This window comes from Canis aureus, chromosome 9, assembly GCF_053574225.1.
Source record: "Canis aureus isolate CA01 chromosome 9, VMU_Caureus_v.1.0, whole genome shotgun sequence".
Classification (NCBI taxonomy): domain Eukaryota; kingdom Metazoa; phylum Chordata; class Mammalia; order Carnivora; family Canidae; genus Canis; species Canis aureus.
Genome location: NC_135619.1, coordinates 25,540,766 through 25,554,849, shown reverse-complemented (window position 1 = coordinate 25,554,849; position 14,084 = coordinate 25,540,766). Strand labels below are relative to the sequence as shown.

The following is a 14,084-nucleotide window of genomic DNA, read 5'->3' as shown; positions in this document are numbered from 1 at the left end:
CCATTTCTTATTCATCTTTGTATCTGTGGGATCTAGGCTAGTGCTTGGAACTTCATTAGTGATTAATATGTGTTTTTGAATGAAAGAAAAAATTAGTTCACTCTGATTGTGTATATTATAAGTGCTGTTGGGGTCTTAATTTATTCATGTAATTTATACAAAGTGTTGGTATAATTCACCAACGTTATTTTTTTAAAGATTTATTTATTTATTTGAGGGGGTGCAGGTGTGGGGCAGAGAGAGAGAGAGAGAGAGAGAGAGAGAGAAACTCCAAGCAGACTCCATGCTAAGTGCAGAGCCTTATGTGGGGCTCAATCTCATGACCCTGAGGTTATGACCTGAGCCAAAACCAAGAATCAGCTGCTTAACAGACTGAGCTACCTAGGTGCCCCACCAATGTTATTTTAATAGCATTGAAAAATCACTGCGAATCTTAAAAAATATGACATATTACATAGAAATTGCTGACTAATCTAGAATATGAACCATATTGTTTCTTTTCTGTAACCTATTTCTTTCCAGCCAGGGCACTATACTAATAAGTGTAAAGCCATAAGGCTGGAGGAAATTTGAGTGGTTATATATTGCTTTATCATTAGGCAGCTTGAAACCTAAACCAGATTAGGCACTATTCTCTTCTCAGACACTGCCTGAAAAGACAGTTCTACAGCTTTGTGTGGTACCACATTCTGTGATTTTGTGTCACTAAGAAAATGTTTCTGTAATCTGGATCTTCCAATTTGGAATTTAATCACTATAGGTTAGGCCAAATGTCCTATAGAAGTGTGGAATCTCTTTAGTGTCTTTTTATTAATTAAGAAAGGCTATCTCATGCTTATTCAACAAACAGCTCCTAAGTTTTGGTGGCCTAAGACCATAATGATTCACTCCTCATTTCCAGTATATATCACTCATGGCATCTTTGGGTGCTTTGTACTGCTTTATCTGGAACCCATACTGAGGAGTAGTCATTCTTGGAACATTGCCATGGCAGAAGGTAAAGAAAGGTAGTGGTAAAACATGCATTAGTTCGTAACACTTCCATGTATAAATAACACATGTTAGTTCTCATGTTTTATTGGCCAAAGCAAGTCCTATGAACACACCTAACTTTGTAGGCAGAGAAGTGAAATCACACCACATGCCTGGAATGAGAGAAAGTCAGAATATTTGTGAACGTTTCACATGACTATCAGTTTCTCACAACATGTTTTCAAGGGTAGCATGAAATGAACTTAGAAAAAATATTGTTAGCTACTAAGGGACAAATGGCAGGTTTAAAAACAAAGATTTTTATAGTATATTTAATTTTTTGACCTTATTTAAGTATTCTAAGACATCAAACAGTATGGAGTAATTTAATCAGTTGTTTTTTTTTTTTACCTTCTCAATGTTAATGTCAAATTCTACTCCATTTCAGATATCCATGAGTATAAGCTCCAAATAGATCCATCATTATTCAGAACTATGCTATCCCCAAGATTTCAAGATTTCAAATATCCCCATCATTTCAAGATGACCTTCCCATCGATTATAATTTTCTGTTATTCATTCATCAAGTACACATTGAATGTCCAACATTAGGGGATGCAGTGGTGAACAAAGTAGACCTTATAGGAAATTTTTGGTGTCCTAGAGTTTCACCATAAAGGGCCTCAGTGTAGATCTCCTTTTATTTGTTCTGTTAGGTATCACCGGGTTTCTTGAATTTGTGGATCTGTGTTTTTTTAAAAAATATTTTCTCAGACTTTATCTCTTAAAAAATGGACTCTGTCCTATTCTTTCTCTCCTTCTAGAACTTACAGACTTTTCTTAAACTTTCTCCCCTATTTTCCAGGTCTCTAAATCTCTCTATTATGTATTATATCTTGTGTCTCTCTCGCCTTCACTCTAATAATTTTTTTCAGATCCATTTTAAAGCTCATTGGTTATCTCTTTGGCTTGTGTCTTAATATGTTGTTAAAGCTATTCACTAAGTTTTTAATTTCAGTTACTATTGTTTCTACATCTAGACATTTTGTTCATATAAAATTGTCTTGATTATTTTTATAGTGTCTTTTTCCTTGCTCGTATTTTAAAGCTTGTGTATTATTTCTTTAAATATAATATACTAATACTCATTATATTCTGTGCTCATTAGTTCCAGTATCTGAAATATTAGAAAGTCTGCTGATTCTCAGTGTTAGTGCCTTGTTTTCTTTAGTGTTCTGATATTTGAATGTGAGTTGCTCATTTTTCTTGGACTGTTAGGAACCTTTGGCTTGCATATCTGCTTGCACTAACAATCCAAGACCACTTTAAACTAAGCTTTTAGCTTAGATTTCTTTGCTCCCCTTCCAAATTGGTAAAACTGATAAAAATAACTTATTTCTAATTTTACATAGTAGTCTCTTCCTTTTTAAAGAATTCTTTTAAGTTTGTAAACAGTGTTATCTAGATAATCTCAACTTTTGAAATCTCACAGAAACATGTATTCAAAAATCCACTCTAAATATTAAAACTGCAAGAATGACAATGTTTCCTATATATAGATTTTTAATAGTTTTATCTAAATAAGAAAAAAGAAAACTACATATGTGTGGTTAAATTGGAACACATTTACTTAGGTACCCAAGAATAAAATAAAATTTTATTTGAGAGAGAGAAGAAAGAGATCTTTTAAGGAATTGACTCAAGTGAATCTAGGGGCTGGTGTGCCTGAAATCTGTAGGGCAGGTCAGCAGGCTGGAGACTCAGGTAAGAGTTGATGTTGCAGTCTTGAATTTGGATTCCACAGGGCAACCAACTGAGGACTGAGTTTCTGCATCATGATCTTAAGAAAGATTCCTCTTCTTCAGGAAATCTCAGTCTTTGCCTTAAAGGCTTTTGACTGATTGGATGAGGCCCACTCATATTATGAATAATATGATTTACTCAAAGTTTACTGATCTGAATGTTAATCACATCTAAAAAGTACTTTCATAGCACCAGGTGTTTGACTCAACAATTGGGCACCATAGCCTGGTCAAGTTGACACATAAAATAACCATCACAAATGGATAGCATCTTAGAAGGTTGTTTGGCACTGGATGGGTTTTCCCATACTCTAAAAGATAGACCAGTAGTCTGTTTTACTGAGTCCGTTTACTAGCTTCTTCTTCAGACTGCAACTTAATCACCTTTCCTTCCAACATCTGCATGCATTATTCCCTAAAAGTCAGAGTCCTTCTGGATATGTGTATCTACTGGTGAAGGATTTTATGCTACACCTACCATGCTGGCTCATGGAATGAAACATGAGTCTGGAAAGGGTCATGCCAAGGAGATTGGCTCCCCTTGAGTCAAGCATGGAGTGCACAGAATCACAGCAGTGCAGGAAGAACTGCCCAGGAAACATACACTCATAAAGAATTAATCACTGTGAATCTATTTTCTTAGGATGCACTCTTCATATCTTTCTAGGGTGCTGTAAATGATGATATGGATTTAAGTCTTGAGAGATAAGTCAACAGGAACAAAATGCTAAACTGTTTAGGGGTTGTTCCGTAAGATGAGGATCTGACCTCATGCTCATCATCTCAGAATACAATAACTATAGTCCTGATTCTCAGGCTTCTTGAGATGGCCAGGTGATTCTTACATGATGAACTTTTGAGATGAATGTTTCATGTGGCAAGACCAGAAGAGTCTGCTTCCTTAAGACCATCTTGGCAGTTCCCTCAATTATTCATCTTAAATTATTGTTTCTGACAGTTACCTAAGTAGGAGGAAGAGAAACACAAATTGTATCATTAAATAAATCATTTAGTTTGAATTATAAAAAGAAAAGCTGTAACTATAACTGTTTATCTCATTCAACTTCCTTGTTGGATGGCTCTGTGATGGTGCTTAAATAGCCAATATGTGAATATATGGCAAGTGAGTGAAAACTTGACATAATAAGATAGTAAAATAACTGGGTTCATGTTTGGGAAAGTGATAACAAGTAAGAAGGAACACCAAAAAAAATTTTTTTAAAGCCCTATGAAAGATCTTATCAGTCAACTTTAGTTGCAAAACTTTCATATGATTAAGTTCCTAACATATCCCATTATTACTAATTCCACAGCTGCTAAATATAATGTGCATATATGTACATGGTGTTGTGGGAAATTTAAGAATATAGGCATGAAGCTTTCTGTTCCATTTAGGTAAAATGAATTTAGGTTGCAAAGGGAGGCCAGCTTGTGATTACAAATAGATTTGAGATAGGCAGTTTTCTTTGCAGGTGTCTAGATTGGGATTGTTGTCTTCTGGGATCCTGGGTTTACTGGCATAGAGTCTCTTATTAGAGGCTTCATTTAGTCAGGTCTTATTTCTCAGGCTCTTAATGTTGTGAAAATGAAAACTCAGGTTTACCTGGTCTGGCAAATGGATTTAAGGCTAAACTAGCCTCAGAATTCTATTTTTCCTTCTTGAGTTTTGCCTTCATTAAGTTTTTTGGTTGAGTATTCCTTACTTTCTTGCCAGCTTATAGGAGCATTTAATAAAATTTAAAAATATTTTAACCAGAATTTTATCTATTTACAGTATTGATCAAGGTACTTAGTCTACTGTATTGCAGATATTTTATGATTTAAAACAATTATAAAGAAATGTGAATAAATCATCTCAAGTTTGAACCTTACAAATAAAGCTATAAATATAAATATTGATCTCAATATGTTAATTTGTGAAAAAAATAATGAAAGGTAATATTTATTTTAGTCCTCTCCTCACTGTGCCAGGCACTGAACTAAGCATTTTACATTTTCTTAAACATTTAATCTTCACCGTAGCACCATGATATATATGCTGTTATTATCTCAATTTTATAGATGGACACTAAACTACAGAGACAGTTTTTAAGATAGAACTCAAGATGCAACCCGATATTAAGATACAATTCAAGATATGCTATAAAGTGGTAGAATGAGGATGGAAATCTAGGCAGTTTGAATTCAAAGTCTTGTAAACACTATACTGTTTCACATTTAGGTAGATATGCATAAAAGTCTAGTAAAAACAGCATAGGGCTGGGCTGGAAGAATTAATACCAAAATAATAATAGTGATTTAGTGATTTGAGAGGAAGTGGGTGGGAGCCTGGGAGCTTGGAAGGAATTAGGTGGAGACACTTTAAGTAGAATTTTAAATTTCCTTTGCTTACTATGGTAAGGTCACTTTCACTCAAAAGAGTTAAATTATTAAGTTGAAGTCCCCCAACCTCCATTTTCTGTACCCAAATCTATTATATCTTTACTCTTCTTGCTTCTGGCCCAAGAAAGAGTCTCTGCTTCTGGCTCAAGAAAGAGTCTCTGTACTTCCTTTCCAAGGGTGACTTTTTATTTGGATCTTAGGACCTACTTCCTCAATATTTTCTTCCTAATTTTTTCCCCTCTTCTAAACTCCTTTTCTTTGTCTACCAAGAAAATCTTCCATTAAACTTTTTGTCACTCAAAGTACCATAGACTGCCTTTCCTTTCTTAAATATTTTGAATTATAATTGTGGTAGGTAGAATAATGACTCCCCCAAAGATGTCTATGTCCTAATTCATGGAAACTGTGATTATATTAACTCACCTGACCAAATGGACTTTCTATATATGATTTAATTAATGATTTTGAAATGGAGAAATCCAGGATTTTCTTGATGGGCTCAGGGTATTCACAGGGATTCTTAAAAAATGGAAAAGAGAGGCAGAAGATGGGTCAGAAATTGGAAGATGCTACACTGCTGGTTTTGAAAATAGATGAAGGGGCTATGAGCTAAGGGATGGAGATGGCTTCTAGGAGTTTGAAAAAAACAAGGAAATGGATCCTTCCCTAGAGCCTCCAGAAGGAAAGCAGCTCTTCTGAGTCTTTGTTTTCAGCCCACTAAGACACATTTTGATTTGATATTTAAAATTATTGTTTAATTTATCGAGAAATTACAAATGAAAAATCCAACAACAACAAAAAAACAATAATTCTTTTTTTTAGCTCTCAGGTTCACCTTATAAATCTTATCTGTTTTTAAGTTTAGCAAATTTTAACTATCACTTTTCAAGAGGCCTTTGATTAGTATTTGGAAACATTCATAAATTTTATAGCTAATTAGACTCAAACATTTCAACCTGTATTTACAAATTTAATATATTTGATTTGTCTCATTAATAATATAATGATCTTTTTTTATAAACAAAATCTTCCCAGGTTCTTTATTAATTCTTATAAACATGAAAAAAAGAATAAACTTATTACTAGAGTGAAATTTAATTTCCCTTAATAGTATTTTTTTTTTCTTTTTTAAAGTAATCTCTACATCTGACAGGGTAGTAATCTCTACATCTGACATCTTTAACCCTAAGATTAAAAGTTGTATGCTCTACTGACTGAGCCAGTCAGGTGCCTCCTGCCTTTTATTTTTTTAAATTGGTTCAATCACGCACAAAATATTTTAATATCATATCTTTGTGTTTCACAACTGGCATTTTTTATGAAAACTCATTTCAATAGTTTAAAAAATTATCCAAACTCTTGCGACTTAGGTGTTTCTATTTTTTCTTGCTTGGATGAGCATCCCTTCTGCAGAGTTTTATAGCTGTTTAATTTTCTCCCATTATATTTACTTTGAAAATTGCAAGTTAAGTAAATAAATATCTTTCCACTGATAGGAAAAACAAAGGCTGGAGTAATCTTCTCAATTTGGCTATTTCATTACCTCCCAATTTATCTTTGTCTGAGATCTGAGTCCTTCATTTGAGCTTCATTTTGTAGGTGTTCCTTAGATATTAGAATCCAAGTCCCACAGTAGTCAAATTAAGCCAGAATAATTCTAATTCTGTATATAGATCCTACATACTGTTTTTTTGGTAACAAAACAAAAAAGCTCTAAGCAGCACTTTCTTCTGTTTCTTATATATCATACACATGTATATACATTAGAGAAATAAAACCCTGCCACCTTAAATTTCTCCTCATAGATTAAACATGATTTTTTTTTTTCCATGAGCCTTGGAATAGCTTCTGTTAGGGGCTGCTGCTGTGATTAGAGAAGGGAACAGTGTCGTGCCTGCCATTTGAATAAGGGTTTAGTGAGGTCTATAACACTGAGCTAGTCAAAGGGGAAAGCTTGAAATATACATCAAAAGGAATTTAATCTAGGCAATGCTAAAAATAAAAAGGCCCATTTCATGGAGACGTGATAATAAAAAAAATTTGGAGTGTGAAAAAGAGATTTATCATCTGGTGAAAACAGTCTGAACAGGTAGGGCATAATGCTAGCTAGTGACAAATGCCATCATCTAAGATTTCATATGTATCAAAAGACTAGTGTTTACACTGAAGTAAAGTAATTTCCCCTTATCTGTGGTTTTGCTTTCTGCTGTTTCAGTTATCCGCTGGTAACCACCCACTGAAAGCAGATGATCCTTCTTCTGACCTCTTGTCAGAAGGTCAGTAGTAAGTTACCTATTGCTAGTCACAATGCTTATGTCATTCACCACGCTTTATCTCCTCAGGTAGGCATTTTTTCATCTCACATAATTGCAAGAAAGGTGAGTACAGCACAATAGATATTTTAAGAGAGAGACCACATTCACTAAATTTTTATTATATAATTGTTCTATTTTATTATGAATTACTGTTAATCTCTTACTGTGCCTTATTTATAAATTAAAACTTACTTATAAATGTATAAGGAAAAACGTATATAGAGTGTTCAGTACTATTCATGGTTTTAGGCATCCACTGGATGTCTTGGAAGATATCCCCCCGGATAAGGGGAGACTGCTGTATATGCTAATTTACAGATTTTTTTTTTTTTGGTTTAGCAATTTTAAAAGCTGCTAGTATTCACCGATGACTAGAGATATGGAATTTAATTTTTCAGTCAGAATAACTATGATCATGATATTAATATAACTGGAAGCATCCGTTCAGTTTTCCCTTGAATATGGTTAGTGTATTTTTAAGGTATGCTCTTTTTGTTGCTTGAAGTCTACTACTCATGAGGTTGAAGTCAAGATCATCAATTCTATCCTCTCTAATGCCTGTTACATTACCTAGAATAAATCTATTATGGGTTACAGACAATGCTATAATTCCAGGTGGCCATCTCATATATACTTGCCGCTGATCAAAACATCGGTGGCTAAGAGAAAATGTATTATTACTATTTGGGGGAAAAAAACAGCTCAAAATGCAAGTCACACTGTTGGCAACTCAATAGCTTCATTTTCATATGTATAATAATAACACATGCCTTAATGTGAAAGGCATTTCAGGATAATATGAAGAGTTAGCTAATTGTGCATGGGGCATAAATGATTTATTCAAGTAAAAGATTTTTACATAATTACCATATTTATTACTAAATGTGTTTGTAGGACAATGTTCAGGAAGAACCCTTTTATATTTATTTGGAAAAATATATGTCTGGTGTTTCTGAAAATAGAAGATGCTTAACAAGATAGAGAACTGTTTTTGTCCTTTAGACCTGCATGCTAACTTTATTTAAACAATTGCCCACTAACAATTTAAACAAATGACCTTCAATAAATGGATATATTATGCCTATTTAGAAGGTTTAGCTCTACAAACATTTTATGAAATTTCTATGTATTTTACAGCACATTGGATATATTTAGTTAAATTACAATTTAACAAAAGAAAGGTGACTTTCACTGCAGTTCCAGTTGATTTTGGGTTTCAGTCTGGGATCTCTTCACATCTTCTATTTTAAAATTCTTGGAAGTGTTGCTTTGGTAGTACCAATAGCTAAGACTGGCCCTTGTAAATTACATGACATACAACTTAGAATTAATTCTGGCAAAAATAATAAGTGTTAATAAACCAAATATCCCAATATCAAGTTTAAAAATCTTTATCATTGCATAAGCATCTTTTATGTATGATACAGTAGAAATTGGTGTTCATGATTATCCTGTGAGGCATCCCAAGATTAAAAGATAACTTTTAATAAAAGTTAAATTTTACTTGATACAGTTTCAGAGTTAGGGTATTTGATTGTATTCTGCTTGACAATTGATTATTCATGTGTGATATATGAAGTGACTTTCAATTTCCCAGAATAGAGCTTATAAAACTTATGAACAGATTGAGTTCACAAAATATATTTGTATGCCAATTTGTTTAGAACTAGGAAAATATGTTTCCATGAAAAAGATGTTATTTTGTTTATACAGAAAAATTTATTGTATATCTATTATGTACCAGGCAGTACAATGATAAAAGAAAGATGACTAATATTTCCTCAAAGGCCTTACAAGAGCGGATGAGTGTGGCAGAGGTAAACGTAGGGTGCTTTAGGGATATAGACAATGGATATATAAATCATTCTAGGGTCCAAGAAAGGCTTTTCTTGAAGGAAAATGCCTGAGTAATCTTAAAGAATAAATGAATGCTAGCATATTGGTTGTGTCAGTAAGAAGGAAGGTAACTAAGGAAGAGGAGCAGCATATACAACATCATGGTGGCATGAAATGATAGAGTGCATTCAGATAACTACTAGTGGTTTGATAGCTAGAGCATGGGACTGCTGAGGGAGAATAGGGTAGCAAATTTGACATATTACTTTATAGCTATGGAGAAATTTTTATGTCTCATTAACAGGGAAGTGAAATCATTAAGTTAGTACTTTGGAAAGACAATTCTGGTAGCTCAGTGGAGGATCGATTGAAGGGGTGTCACAAGATAAGGAAAGGCAGGTAATAGGCAAATGTAGGTGTCCAGGGGTGAAATGATGGAGCCAGAACTATGGGAAGTTTTATAATTATCCTCATTTAAAAAGCTTTTTGGCTTCTGCCTGTGTCCCATTTACTACAGAGGGTCAGAACAATCTCTTTGAACTGGTTGGGAAATTGATACCATATGGCTTTTTTATCCATTTCCATTCTACTTTTCTATCTCTCCTGAGTCCTACAGGCTGATCTCCTTTCTCTTTGCTTCAGTCACAAAAGAATCCTGAAAATTAAGAAAATAGACAACTGTGTGTATAGGGCATGAGAATGTGGGAATGGAATTGGAGGTCTTCAGCTATTCATGCCACATATCTGCTGGGCTCTTCTGGGACCATTCTACTATAGCAAATCCACAGGATTTATTGGATTATTTGGATGCTTGGAGAATGAAAGAAAGGGAAAAAATTAGGATTATTCTCATCCCTAATTCAAATAATGGAGGTGTCATTTATTGAGCTAAGGTTCACAGGAGGTGTTATAAAATGTGAGGGAAAGAAAAGTACAGTTTTGAGTCTTTGGGATATTCAGAGAGTCAGTTTAGTACATTTTTATGTTACTAGGACTCAGGAGAAATGTGGCTGGCAGTATAGATAGGGGAGTCATCTGCCTATTGGATCTCATTGAAAATGTATTTTAGATCAACCTACTTAGAAGACTGATTAAAGTAAATTCAGGAGGAAGGAGACACAAGCAACTCTGAAATTTAAGAGGGCAAGCTGAGGAAGAGGCTTTTTGGAGGTGGATTCCTTCATTTAAACTAGAGGGATCATTAGCTAATCCTAATCCAAATATCTAAAACATATTGCCTTGAAAGGAAGGAATGACGTTCCCTTTAAAAACAGGAGTCTAAAAAAAAAAAAAAATAAAAAAAAAAATAAAAACAGGAGTCTTCTCTCCCTGGTACAATGTTGTGGTTACAGGAAAGTTACATAAGATTTCTAAGTTGCAAAATAGAATTAAAACATAGGAAAAAGTCATGAGGGGTGCCTGGCTGGCTCAGTGGGTAGAGCATGCAACTCTTGATCTTGGGGTTGTGACTTCGAGGCCCCTTTTGGAGGTAGAGTTTACATAAAAGAAACAAAGAAAATAAGTCATGAATAGGATGTAATAAATAAGTATGGTCTCTTCAAGAATCATGTTTGTTTTGAGAGCAGTGTTATTCTATATAGAACAATTTCAGCTAAACTGTAGATAAATATGCTGAAGAGAAACAGCCAAAGTTCGGAGAACTGTATAGAAAAATTCACTTGTAAAATGTTTGTTCTGACAAACACAGGATGCCATGAAATATTCTGAAGTCAGCAATTCTGAAGAAGTCTTGCTGTTCTGAAGGGCAAATTTCTCCCTGTCAATTATAGCAGAACAAAGTAATATACAATGAAAAGAAACCAGAGTAACAAAGTTTTTTTCTTCCCATGAGTCCCTGTTTGTGGACATTTTCCTTAGTTCTTTTCTTTTTGGCAAAAATCCTTTTCCTGAGTAAACAAGTTTGAATGGCTATACTTAGAGAAGTTTGACCCTTTTTATGAACCAAGAAGAGTAATCCTTAGTAAGGTGAGAGTCAACTCAAAGCTCTGTTGCTGTGCGCCCTAGGCTTTCTAAAATTTCTCAGCTTTAGGCATCTGCAACACAAGGCTAATTTTAATTGAGAAACATATCTTCTAAGAATTTATTGGTGAAACTAAATGTTATAGAGTATTTTTCCATTTTCACACATTTTAATAATCATGCTGAAGATTTAGAGTTTGTAGGATGGACAAAAGCTGTTTACTAAATCATTTTAACCAAAGACCAATCATTCATAGTTAATAAACTCTGCTGAATGGCCAATAAGATTGGTAACTTCATTTTTATCTCCACCTTCCGTAATTGCAGATATATATGACCGAATCTTACTCCATCCTGCTGAATGATAGGATTCAGTACTTTATCCTGCATTGCCTGGCATATAATATTCTCTTTGGCAAGCTGACATCCTCCCTTCATGAGCTATGACCAGCCCTGGAAAACATTGCTGACATTAAGCTCTGTTCTGCTGATGTTACACAAACTGCAGTATTTCCAACATGGCATTGTTCCAGAAATGTATGCTATTTTTCTTAGATAGCACAAGGTATTACAACAAAAAATGTCACATCTGGTCTTAGTTGTCATCTTATTTATCAGTTTGCACCTTCATCACCATGACATTAACTTTTCAGGTGTTCTTCTAACCTGGAATTCCATAGTTCAGATGAAGTAAGGAGTCAAAGTAGTCCTTTCAGTATAGGTTTATATTTTGTGTTTCTTACTTTTCATAGATTTTCTGTTTGGTGCTCAGAGCATATTTTCCTATTGAAAAACTGTATTGTAAATGGTAATTACATTCCCAGGCCAATTTAACCCATAATGCAGCAGAAATTCCCAAATATGTTAAACGAAAAACAAGAAAACATTGTGGCATCACTTCTTTAAGTATCTTAAAATGTATGTAAATATAAGAATATGTTAAAAGAACTTAGAAAATACTTTTCTGATATTTTCAATACTAACAATAAAGCAAATTCTTAAAGAAAACAAAGTGGTTTAAACTTTTTTTCAGAATAGTAGTAACTATAAAAAAGCAGGCTTGACTGGAAGATGAAAGCATGGATAGATATGTTTGAGGACATTCTGAAAAAGACTTTTGGCGTTTTTAAGGAGTTTAGAGGTAAAAGGTACTACTTATTTTCTATGTATAATTTAACATCAATTTTTACTTTTTATTAATAAAAATATATCTTTACCAGTTCTTCCATGCATATGAATTGTGACTAGGTTTAATTTTTTTTTTTTTTTGTGAGATGAAGGGAGTTCATAAATGGAATAAATCCACAGGCCTTTAAGTCAGAAACCAACGACATTTATTGTACTCTTTTTTTAAAAAAATATTTTATTTATTTATTCATGAGAGACACATACAGAGAGAGAGGCAGAGACAGAGGCAGAGGGAGAAGCAGGCTCCATGCAGGAAGCCTGATGTGGGACTCAATCCGGGGACTCCAGGATCACACCCTGGGCCGAAGGCAGGTGCTAAACCATTGAGCCACCCAGGGATCCCCTTTATTGTACTCTTGAAGCAAAATTTCTCTATTTAATTTTTGATTCTGTATGTATTAAATACACGGACTCCTTTCTCTCAATAGGTTGACTGTCACTGCCTCTCTTTATCTTGTAGCCCACTTTCTCATTTCTTTGCTTCCATTCCTCGATCTGTTTCCCAGGGAAAACAGATTTATGACTTAACTTTCTTATACTAATTACCCACCTTCAATTTTCTCTGCTTAATAGCTTTGTAACTACAGTAATTTTAATTTCTTCCTTATACTTTTAATTTTTTTGTAAACATGAATACTACTCCTTATTTTAACTCCCTATTTTATAACTACCTATTTTTTCTACTCCCCTATTTTCATTCTTGAAGTTCTATTATCTATTCTATATTGTCAAGGATGATAACTGTGACGAAGGACATATTGTCACCCTATTTCCATCCCTTATTCTGCTTTTGTAATGGAATCTCTATTTTAGTTGTACAGTTGGCTGCCCAGAGTGGATGCTACCATTTCCAGTGTCTTTTATGAGTAGGTATGGTCATGTGATTGGCCAACAGGATGCAAGCAAAAGTGTTGAGTGTGATTTCCAGAAGTGTCCCTAGAGGGAAGGTTCACATTTTTCTCCATATCTTACTCCTTTCTGCTATCCAGAATGTAGAAGTTATGTCTAGTGCTTGAGCATTCAACGTGGGTCCTGAGATGGAAGCCCTGTGTTGGTGGAAGGAACCTGGATCTCTCCTGATGAGTAGCACCCTACCTGCCTCAGAATGCTTATTTATAGACCATTCATATGAAAGGACAATAAACTTCTGTCATGTTTGAGACACATGTTATTCTCACAGTTGAACAAAGTGATAGTTAAACTCTATTTTGTAACCAAAACTGGGTCTTTTGTAATTGGTGTGTAAATTGATTTAAAAAGCTGAGAACTATAAATAGTATTCACATAATTATAATCAGGTAAATATTATTCAATACAAAGTCAAAACTTTCAAATTTTTTTTTGTGTATATCTGCAAAAGTAGCCTATATATTTTTTTGCCCCAATTGTCCCCTCAACTTCTCTGAAATATCATCTGTTTTGTTTAGACTTCCCTTATTTCATTCCCTCTGGAGATTTCTCTCCCAGAGTTCTGATTCTCCCTGTTCCAGTTTTGGACTTGATGTTTTCTACACCTGCTAAATAGCTGTCATACTGGAACTTCCATTCAGCGTTTTTAGGGAAAGTGCATTAAAAAGTTTAAGCATGGAGGGATCCCTGGGTGGCGCAG

General features: G+C 34.2%; 1 long non-coding RNA gene across 1 annotated transcript in view; it reads left to right on the top strand.

The window, feature by feature from the left end:
- Positions 1–12,174, top strand: part of LOC144320512 (uncharacterized) — a 143,941-nt gene extending 131,767 nt beyond the window's left edge. Inside the window, exons 4-5 of the long non-coding RNA XR_013386148.1 lie at positions 7,372–7,432; positions 11,615–12,174. This is a non-coding gene — a long non-coding RNA (uncharacterized LOC144320512). The remainder of the gene's footprint in view (positions 1–7,371; positions 7,433–11,614) is intronic.
- Positions 12,175–14,084: the final 1,910 nt, after the last annotated feature.